The sequence below is a fragment of the Bombus impatiens genome, unplaced genomic scaffold (assembly GCF_000188095.3).
Source record: "Bombus impatiens unplaced genomic scaffold, BIMP_2.2 scf_0647, whole genome shotgun sequence".
Classification (NCBI taxonomy): Eukaryota; Metazoa; Arthropoda; class Insecta; order Hymenoptera; family Apidae; genus Bombus; species Bombus impatiens.
Genome location: NT_177066.1, coordinates 398276 through 404631, shown reverse-complemented (window position 1 = coordinate 404631; position 6356 = coordinate 398276). Strand labels below are relative to the sequence as shown.

Below are 6356 nucleotides of genomic sequence, written 5' to 3'. Positions count from 1 at the left end.
GCGTTTTACCTTCAATTAGCATCTCTCTTAATGACGATCACCGATCTACACGCGCGCTCGCGTGACACGCACCAACATATAGATCCTGCTTCGCGTTCACCGTACTCTCGCGTATGCATGCGCGTATATACCCTGTCCATGGTACGTTTCGCGCGACGCATACGTTCTCACAGAGATACAGTCGGTACGGTGTAAGGGAGAAAGCTCGAAACAACGCGCGCGCGCTCGCGCGCGAGTGAGCGAGAGAGAGAGAGAGAGAGAGAGAGAGAGGAACGGACGAATGAGAGGCCCGGAGAGAGGAAAGCTCGACGGAAAAGGACAGAGGGGATCTATAAAAAAGTCCTTTCCCCTACTCACCGTATCCTTACCCCGCTAGCGACGTTCGCCCCTCGAAAACGCGTAACGAATGCAACGTGCACCCTGCACTCCCGCTCTCCCCTTTCCACGCTGTTGCTCGGTATTTCTCTTCGATTCCCCTCCATTTTCATCCCCACTTTGGTCGCGAGATCTTTATTTTTATCGTCGACCGGTTGGAAGGTACGTGGCGTAACCTCACCACGCCCCTATCGTTTCCCCCCTATCGTTTCCATCCCGCCAATCGGTCGGCTAGCGACCGGCCATTTTGGTCCATGCGGAGGCTGCGCGTTTACTTGCCGTCTTTGTCTTTTGCTTCCCACCGTCAGCTTCGTGTGTATGAGTGTTCCGTGGAAGGATGCTGCGCGCGAGTGCGTTTCGTGGAGGCGATACGCGTGCACCAGTGGTGGGGCGTGGAACGAACAGGGCGAACAGCGGGACCGAGTTCGCTCAGTATTTGGCGAAATTTTTCCCGAATTTGGGGACGGTGAACTAGCTGCGGCCGTTTAAACCATATCGTTCAACGCGCGACGTTCCGATAGCTGCCGGTCGCGGTAAGGTCGTTCGGTTTGCCGCGGTTCGCGAAGCCCAGACGTCGCGTCGTTTCGAGGTCGTGCGCTCGCTTGGATTTCGAGGTAGACCGAATCCTTCGACGATGGTGGGGAGCGAAGGAAAGTAGTAGGAGGAGGTCGCTGCGAAGGTATCGCTTCTCCCTCTTTCATATCAAACTACAAAAATATATACGAGTTTTCTTATTGCGTGTCGAAGATAAGTGCCGGTTGCCCGACGATTACCTAACGAAACGAACACGTCGCTCAGGGTTGCGCGAGCCAAGTTATTTCCCAGTGACTGACAGATGACATTCGCAAAATTCTAGCTGGTCGCAGAGAATCGTCGGGTATCTGGAGGTGTCGATAGTCCGGTAACGCTTGGTCGGAAATACTCGACGCGACACCGGGCGGCGGAAAGCTTTTTTTTATGTCCGCGCTGAACATTCTGCCAGCAGGACTCGCGCGCTTCCTTTTCCTCGTTACGTGGAACGCGTAATACGATCGCTGTTAAAATTCTCGGCGAGTGTTGCATCAAACCAAATCGTGGATCGAAGGTCGGAGGGGGGTAAGAGGAGCGAGCAGGAGGACGGACCACGAGTCCGTACACACCTATTTAATTCTTTCTTCTCTGTCTGCTCTCCGTCCAGACTCGACCAACGTGATATCGCGTCGGTGTTCACGCGAGAAAGACAGCGCGCGTCCGATCAGGCGTACGCGTGTGTCCATCGAGGCAGAGGTTGGTCACGAGCTTGGTGGGGAATGCGATGAGAGAAGGTAGGAGAACGAACGAGAGTCCGCGATATTCTCTCCGACGTTGGAGGTTTGCCTTCCTTCTCGGACGTACGGGAGCCGTCGCTCCCTCGTATCTTCGTGTGTGTTCCATCGAGTAGCTCGATCGAGAGAGAGAGAGAGAGAGAGCGAGAGAGAGAGAGAGCGAGAGAGAGAGAGAGCGAGAAAGAGAAAAATATAACACGCGCTGTAAGGGCAGAGGGGGACGAGGGGGCGCGAAAAGTCGAAGAAGAATAAGCGAGAAGTTTGGGCGCACTCTATCCTCGTCTCCGTTAGCCAGCGAATTCACGGACATCACGGGAGTATCCTGGGCGAAACACGGACCGCGACACACCGAGCCTCGCGAGTCGGCGTATGTGTTCCCCGTGGATGTGGTAGAGGCTGGTTCGAAGGGAGCTGGTGGGGACTAGAAGGGAGAAGGTAGGAGGACGAGTTGGGAGGACGAAGGCAGCGCTATCGAGTGGCGGTACCAAGAAGCAACGGCGTCGTCCGTCGTCACCGCCGTGTATCGTCGCCGCTGAGNCACCGCCGTGTATCGTCGCCGCTGAGAGAGAGAGAAGTCCACCGCTGAGGGACTATCCGAGATTTGGTCGCTTTTAAACGAAATACACCGGCTCGTGAGCCCAAGTGAGTTTCAGGAAACGATCGTGCACGATCTATCGATGTTAGCAACGATTTGGTTTCTTGATTTTAACGACAGTTAACAAGCTCGCACAAGCCAACATCGAATTACGGCACTTTCGCGAATCGGCTACAGATTACGAGTGTTACAGATTGACAAACGTCCGGCTACGAATTGTATTCGCGTGACACGCGTGTGATACGAATAGAATTTCCGAAGAACGGGGCTACGAATTCGCGAGTGTCCTACGGAACGCCGGACAAAGACTCCGGTATCGTACACAGAAGCGGCGGTATTAGCCAAAACGGGACTGCCGGTACGACCAAAGGATATCTACGAAGAAAGGAAAGGACGGTGCAAGTCGAGGGTAATTATCGGAAAGGTAAGAGGAAATCTCTCATTCTTGCTCGCTTCTCTCCATGTGGAACGATTACCGTTACAGTTTTTCGATATAAATACGTGGTTCTCCGTTTCGTACTTTTAACGAGACGGGGATTAGTCCTGACGATAGGAAGGTCAGACAATTTTTCCGTAGCGGACTGGAGACCTTTATTCCGAATTTGTTTGAAAATTCCTTGAAAGATTTATTAACGCGTCATCCAGATGTTTCTATATTCTAAGGAAATACTTCTGAATGATGTTTGATATAATGTTTGCAACATCATGGTCGGCTATATTGAAATAGCTCAGGTAAACATCCCGTGTACGTGTTCTTATGAGAACGAGGACGGGTCACAGCCCGTGTTTAATAACATTCCCTTGGTCGAACTATTATCAAACAGTTAGAAATATCTAGGAGAACCGAGAATCGTTAACGCATTCTGTATTATCGTACTTTGCTTTCCACTACCTTTACAACGATATAAATATCGCTATCGAAGAATGGCTACGGATCTGTACGCCTGAGATATCTACATCGTGAGAATTCGCAAGAAACATTCGACGATCGACCGTTAAACTGGAATATTATCGCGCCTATTATACGAAATTATGTGTAACTTCGTCGACGTCGTGACACGCCCTACGCTTAGGTCCGATGAATGAAATCCATTACGTTCTATCTCCGAAATAAAATATACTTTTCGATTCTAGTAGACGTTCCGGAAGCTATCAGCCTGTTGTGCGCGTTACACGTACACGATACCTTTTCGATCTTCGTTATCCTTCTTCGTTTTAATTGCACGATACGTATGAAAACGTTCGTAATTCGACCAACGTGTATAATCGAGAGAGAAAATCTCACGAGCGTATTGAAAGGACGGTCGGTGATTTCCGTTTGAACGAATGACGGTAGCGAATCGCAAGTTTACGCTGTTAATTGCGGCCAATTAACGAAACACCCTTCTCTCTTTTCCGTGGTATTTTATCACCTTTCGGGTCCATTCACGAACGGTTTTGCGTCTTCTTTCGGAACGGACATTCTGAAGCAGCGGTAAACCGTCGTATAGATTTGTCCGAATAGCGCAACGTCATCTCCGTTAATCGTCACGAAAAGTACGAGCGTACGTGGCTTCTCGATAAAGACAGCCACCGTTGGTGAAAATGAAGTGCGTGCCGCATGCAAAAGACATCAATCTTTGTAACAGTTTTTTGTACGCGCGCCCGCAGTTTCGAACCTTCCCGCCGCTAACGTACGCACGGTCGGCTATCCACCTTGCGCTATCGAGATCGTCTTCGTTTCGTTCGGTACGCTCCACTTCGTAGCGCTAAGAAGCGTTTCGAAGCAAGTTGGACGCATTGGATGGAATTGCGACGCGAGCATGGCCAGACGGAATCAGAGGCGAACGAATCGCGATACGAGATACGAAATAGCCGGAATTTGCGATGGCGCGCGAGCTGCTTGATTATTTTCGTGGCTTTCTGTTTCTTTTTGCGGGACACTTGCCGGGGATAAGTTTTCGTGGCAAGAAGTGGCCGACAACGGGGGGTTGGCGATATTCGTCCTGAGTCCAGGCACCGAACGAACTGACGGACAAACGGACAATGAGAACGAGGAATGCCCCGCAGAGCCAGACATGAAGACGTCACTCAGAAACGGTAACGGCTACGACGGGGTCAGGTTCGACCTGACCGTTCCGTGTTGCCTCGAACCAGCTGCGTTCTCGCCGACCGAGTCGAGTGAGTCAGCGACGAGCCTGGCAGACCGTCGGACGTCGTATCAAACGAGAGACCTTTCTCAAAGTTTCTATCGAAATCTATGTCTTGGCTCGATTCAACGTTTCCAAATGCAACGATATGCTCGAACTACCGCGATTCCCCGTTCCTTCGGTAAATTTATCGCCTTCTTTGAATTCTTGCGCTAAACTATCGCGTACCTCTTAGCATTCGAATCGCTTCGATCGACCAGGACGTCTCTTCTCTACTCGTTGAATTTCTTCGAAAATGCTTGAAAATTCCGCTTAAACTCGCACGTCGGTCGACGGACGTACCGGTCGTCGAGCGAGTCAACGACGTATCGACGTATCTTTCTCAAAGTACACTGACGTTTTTAGCGAAATCGACGACGAAACACCGATTCGATGCATCGGTGTGTCGTAATGCGGTCGTAAATTAAATCGCGCGTTGACCGGTATGTGCCGTTGGTACGTGATTTACGAGCGATGACACGCCGAATGGGAATAGGCTGTATCAGAAATGCGCTACGGCGCGGCGTGCGTGTATTTTTCTGACGTAGCTGCGCGATCTTCGGCAAACTATTACGAGGAATCGGTGATAACGAAACAGCTGAAATACGTGGACTGGTCCAGAGGGCCTTGAACCATCTTCCGCTCGAGTGGAAAGTTTTCTTCGATGAATAATTTAGTCCAGACTATACTTATTGGGAGAAGTTGTTCGAAGAAACCCGATCGCTCCGACTATCGACCGCGTCTAATTCGAGAACCAGAAACACGGAATTTGTTGTTTCAGACAGCTGGAGAAGAAACGTTGTTGCCGGCCCGTTGTTGATTAACGCGTAGCCCTTTCCAACAAAATTTCTGCTAACCGGACGAGTGATATTGGAGAAATTATTGAGATTAGTATTAAGTATATCCCTTTAGGCGACTGAGCACTTTTGCGCCTAAAGAGAAACGTTTGATGGGTTTGCAAATAGATTTCGGATGTTTGTCTTTGCGGTTTTGGCGTTGAAAAGACCGTAGACAGCTTTCCTTCGATACGGCATAGCGGGTCCATAACTACAACGGAGACCCCCTGGTCCGGTTAATAATCAGTTTCATTGTCATTTTCAAACACAGCTTTCGGCTTACTGTGACCGTGCTTCATCCTCTCTAGTTCCAAGCGAACTGTCCTCGACACGTTTTCCCTTTTGCACTATCCAGTGCCACTTTCTTTTCCTCTCCACCAATTAGTGGTTTCGTCGAAGCTCACCGGGGGTTCCAGTTATCCGGCAAAAGGTGCCAGCAGAAGCCTGCTCTGAAAGCACCTGGATGCGCATCATCGTTCATTTTCTTTCCGCAGGACCGCTTCTCGCTCGTGCCAGCTAGATTTCTGTGCCGCGATATAAAACCAATGCTCTAACGAACGACGATATTCCAGGCTGCCAGAGGCTCGTTCGAACGTTCGCGCCAGCGAAACGTAGAAAATAAAAGTTGCTCGGTCGGCTAAAAAGACGACTTTTATTGGCGCGGCACTCTGGATCAGGATGTGACTAGCACAAATCATTATTAACGACTGCCATTGTACGACCGATGTAGTCCGTTTCGTTTGAAATATCGCGACCGCTGGATCTTTATTAAGCAGCTTTCGACTAACCTGTGCCCCGCACTTTCCTCTCTCTTCGACACGAAACGACATCGTTTTCACGAATAAATAGTCGACGCGATATCGTGACGTTCGATCGATCTCCGAACCGATTAACGCGAACGTCTGCTAAATTTCCCCGGTTGTCGTCTTGCGTTAGCGTCGCGCTTCCCGACCAAAGGGCAGTCGTACGTCGCGACGATGAACCTGTTCACCGCGCGCTTAGACGACGGTGCGACGAGCCGACGATCCCAACGAATACTCGTGAAAGGGAAAGATTGGGAACGGCGGGAAGGTTGACT

The 6356-nt window shown here is 50.4% G+C and overlaps 1 protein-coding gene across 2 annotated transcripts in view; it reads left to right on the top strand.

Moving 5' to 3' along the window:
- The first annotated feature begins 2223 nt into the window (after nt 1-2223).
- The window catches only part of LOC100748974 (homeobox protein otx5-B-like), a 34090-nt gene continuing 29957 nt past the window's right edge, over nt 2224-6356 (top strand). The window contains exon 1 of one of the 2 annotated variants that reach the window (XM_033322577.1): nt 2224-2698. The gene's annotated coding sequence lies outside the window, so the exon portion shown is untranslated. The remainder of the gene's footprint in view (nt 2699-6356) is intronic. The other variant, XM_033322579.1, reaches the window with a different exon arrangement.